The sequence below is a fragment of the Acinonyx jubatus genome, chromosome B1, assembly GCF_027475565.1.
Source record: "Acinonyx jubatus isolate Ajub_Pintada_27869175 chromosome B1, VMU_Ajub_asm_v1.0, whole genome shotgun sequence".
Lineage (NCBI taxonomy): Eukaryota > Metazoa > Chordata > Mammalia > Carnivora > Felidae > Acinonyx > Acinonyx jubatus.
This window is the reverse complement of record NC_069382.1, coordinates 158365327-158369826: the sequence shown is the minus strand read 5'-3', so window position 1 is coordinate 158369826 and position 4500 is coordinate 158365327. Positions and strand designations below refer to the sequence as shown.

General features: G+C 45.0%; 1 long non-coding RNA gene across 1 annotated transcript; it reads right to left on the bottom strand.

Moving 5' to 3' along the window:
* Positions 1-1850: 1850 nt before the first annotated feature.
* LOC113598697 (uncharacterized) lies at positions 1851-3973 on the bottom strand. The gene is made up of 2 exons (XR_003419375.2): positions 3422-3973; positions 1851-1985 (listed from the first exon to the last, which is right to left on the bottom strand). It is a non-coding gene; the product is annotated as an uncharacterized LOC113598697 (long non-coding RNA).
* Between the last annotated feature and the right edge of the window lie 527 nt (positions 3974-4500).

Genomic DNA, 4500 nt, shown 5'->3' with positions numbered 1-4500 from the left:
CTCAGTTTTGTGGTTTCTCTGGGGTAGTACAGCAAAGCCTGGGCACTGAAGCAGGGAGGGTCATGTTTCACATACAGTTCGGGTGTCTGAATGGCCCTCAGTGTCCCTGTTCTCCTTCGCTACAGAGAGGGGAGAGCATCATAAGGTGTATGGGATGGAAACTATCAAATCAAACGAGGTAGTGGGCCAATAAATAAGAAGTCAGATTATGACAAGAAGAAGGAATGAAAAAGAAGCATAGCCTGCTGAGAAGGGGAAAAACATAACACACATACTAATATTTCTAATACGTTTTATATTGGTCTATTATGTATGGAACCTGTTTTGGCCTCATGGAAAATGGATGATTTTCGGTGGAGTCCACCAAGGACAGGCCTTTGGGGGTTTTGAAGAGAAAAGGGAACCCTCCCGTATAAAATACAATTACAACCGTGTGAAATACCTTATTGCTGGGTCTGGTATTATTACCCTGCACTAGTAGAGACATACTTTAATGTTCAATTCTCGTAAAATATGGAAAATGACAGCTGATAAGGACTATAAGGCCGTTTCATGAATTTCACATAACTTGGGACACATTCTGCCCACTGATATGCATGGCTGAAGAAAAATCCCATGGAACGAGGAAAGGCTGAATTTAATATTTCCGGGTTTTTTTTTTGAAGTTTATTTATTTATTTTGAGAGAGAGAGAGAGCACATGGGAGGGGCAGAGAGAGAGAGAGAGAGAGAGAGAGAGGGAGAGAGAGAATCCCAAGCAGGCTCTGCACTGTCAGCACAGAGCCCTACATGGGGGCTCAAACCCACAAACTGTGAGATCACGACCTGAGCTGAAATCAAGCATCAGATGCTCAACCGACTGAGCCCCCCCCACCCCCCCCCCGGCACCCTTGAATTTAATATTTCATTATTTTGCCAGCCCTTCTATTATTTTAGAGAACTATTCGCTTTCTTAATGTTTTTATTAACTAGCGTTATTACTAACGATAACTCATTATCTTAATAAAAAATAATACAATGTCAGAATGTTTCAGTCGAAAGATGGTAAAGAGGGTAAGTACACTCACAGAGTTCACATTTTGGGCCAAGAGAAGAGTTGGAGCTTCGGTGTTCCTAAGGAGCGTCAGTGATGCATCTGTTATGCAATCGTAAAATCCACAGCGAATCCGACCTTTTCTGCTTCTTTCCCACCAATATACAGTGCCAAGGTGAGGTCCTCCAGAGTCGGACAGGCTTGGGCGGAACAGTCGCCCTGCTGCTTACAGAGCTGCGTGGCTAGAAAGAGCTACCTAACCTGTCCGTGCCTCAGTTTCCCCATCTGTAAAATGGAGACTGGACTGTCCTAGGGCCGTTTTTGAATGTTAGATGAGATAACTCATCTAAAGCAGTTTATGGACAGTTTATTAACCTTAGCCCTGTTGATATTTTGAGCTGGATAACTCTTTGCCATGGGAAGGTAGTCCTGTGCAGCACAAGATGCTTAGCAGCATTCCTGACCTCCATCCACCAACTGCCGATATCACTTCTCTTGCCCCGCCCCCCTCGGTTGTGACAGTGAATATCTCCAGGCATTGCCAAACGTTCCCTGTTGGGCAGAACCACCCTCACCCCTCAACCAGTGATCTTGGTAAAGTACTTGACGCATAGCAAGGGCTCAAAAGACATTCTCTATTATTATTATTATCATTTTGTATTGCTTTTAAGGAGCAGCAACTTCGGCTTACAACATCTCTTTGTTTGTTTCTTTGGGCTCCGTGACAATGTGCAGAAAAACGGTCAAATGCAAGGGGTCGGAAAGGATGGGCTACAAACTATATAATCAGCTCCTGACAGTTTTGTTAAATGCAGTGATTTTCTTTTTTTTCTTTTTCTTTTTTTTTTCTGCCACTAAGGAGAAGAAGGTGATGGAACCCTCGGATCCTCCCTGATATTTTCCAGATTTTATCAGATGCTTGAGTAAAGAGAACGCTGTCACTTTACTAAGGCCTGCCGTATGAGAAAAGGGAAAAAGATAATATGGTTAAGTCACTAGCATGCTATTATATGAGTTGAGCTCTGGTGCTGTCCCCGAAAGTAATTTCCATATATTTCTTCACCTCTTGCCTTCCAGCGTCGCTATTACTTAACCCACTGACCCAGATAGCTGCTTATTAACATTTAATACATGTTGAAGTGTTAGTGGGCTTTGAACAAAACATGAAGAAGTTTCTGACTTGCTTTTAGCTCTTTGCCCTTGAACCATTACATGAGTAATTCTTTAAAGCTCTGCTCTGCCATTGCTATAACGGTGGCATGGATTTTCTTTGAGATACAAATGAACAATTTATGAAAGTTTATCCCCCCGGGATGCATGTAAGCTTTCATCCGTTCAACGAATGTTGATGAGCCCCCCATGTGCCGACCACTGTGCGCGAGGGAGGGAGGGCTCACGAACAGATGTGGTGGTTGTGTTCTTGTTCTTTATGGTGGTGAAGGCAGGGAGCGGAATGCTGGGAGACACAGGCAGGTATTCACAGAGAGTGAGAAGTGTGGGGACACAGACGTGTCACCGATGAAAGCACGTGGTGGGGCCCCGAACTTAGTCTTCAGGGGTTAGAAATGTGGCCTCCATTTAAAAACATATGAAAAGGGGTGCCTGGGTGGCTCCGTCAGTTAAGTGTCCGACTTTGGCTCGGGTCATGATCTCGTGGTTCACGGGTTCGAGCCCCGCGTCGGGCTCTGTGCTGACAGCTCAGAGCCTGGAGCCTGCTTCCAATTCTGTCTTTCCCTCTCTCTCTGACCCTCCCCCCATTCATGCTCTGTCTCTCTCTGTCCCAAAAATAAAATAAACGTTAAAAACATATGAAAAGAAAATTATCCCCACTATCCTTTCCTCCTAAATGAAGTCACACCAGTGAGAAAAAGACAAAATTCAGTCAAGGCGGGAAAACTGGAAGTCTGTGACATCTGAAGGGTGCAGCCCTGATCTATGCAAAATGCAAAAATATTTGAGAATAGGAATGTTTACCCTGACATAATAAATATTTTTTAATTCGTAAATTCATTCCAGAAGTTACTTGACGTAGCTAAATGTGGCCAAAAAAACCCCACCTTCTTTCATTTTTATTTTTTTTTAATTTCATTTAATTTTTTTATGTTTATTTTTGAGAGAGAGAGAGAGAGAGCATGGGAAGGGACAGAACAAGAGGGGGACAGAGGATCTGAAGCGGGCTCTGTGCGAACAGCCGCAAGCCCGTGGTGGGTCTGGAACTCACCAACCGTGAGCTCATGACCTGAGCCAAAGTCACATGCTTAACGGACTGAGCCACGCAGGTGCCCCTTGTTTCATGTTTAACTTATAAAAGTAATACATGAGCATACTTGGAGAAAAGTCCCAGCGGCACGGAAAGAAAAGGGAGGAGGGAGTGAACTCGCCCACTTACCTTCTCTCTTTCCCAAATCCACGCCCCTTGCCAAAGACACTTGATGGTTTGGCGTGCATCCTTAAAGAGATAACAGTTATACGTATTATAAACCACGTGAAACCGCTGGTTTTACGGGTCACAATGGTCAAATGTGCACCACCTTTGTATGTTTCCGCCTAATATTTGATGTGCTTTGCGGATCCCACACACATCATTCCGCCACTCGCTCTTTAACCCCAGATCTTTCCTCTCCACGTGCGCACGTGGAGATCGCTTTTCCTTTTTTGGCACGTAACCTTTCTAAAAGCGTTAAGAAAATAATCTCGAGAAGATAAATTAAAGCCCCAGAGAAGCGGAGAGGCTGACGATGGGAGAGCTGCTGGAAAAATTACTCATCCTATGCTGTCGTTTGGAAAAGAAACTGGTCACCTCAGGTCAGCCTGCCCAGAAGGCTCGATTCTTTCCAAGGGGGGCTGTGTACATGGTGGCAAACAGAAGCTCCCTCGAGACCACCCCCCCCCCCACCCCCCGGGGTCCATTCACTGTGCTGCCTGACTCCTGCTGCTTCAATTTACCTCTCAGCCACCCAGCCTCTCCGACCGCCCTGTGCCGGGCTCCAGGCTGTCTGGGAGAAGCCGCTGGCTGGCTCCAAGACCCAGAGGCCGCGGGCTGGGCTGCAACTCACACTAAGTTTCTGTGTTAACAATAAATGTTAACTTAGTTTCTGATGACTGCTGGAGTCTTCGGGTAGTACCTGATCCGCCCAGATTGTTGTTTAGTATAATTTTTCATAATTGCTATTTTTCATAATAATGGCCTCGGAGGGCAATTTGAAAAGTGGGGGAGCGGCGTTGGATTTACGGTCAGAAAACTTGCCTTTGTAAATGTCTGCTCCGTTGTTTATGAAAACCGAGGCCCTGACTAAATCACTTCTCCTCACTGGACCACAATTCGTTTTAATAGCTATAAAATTAAAATAATAAAGAATATCTTACCGTTTGTTGGGTGCTTACTATGTCCTGGGCACTGCTTTTAGCATTTTCCATATATTAACTCATGCAATTGTCATCGCAGCCCTAGGGGGTGACCCCATTCTT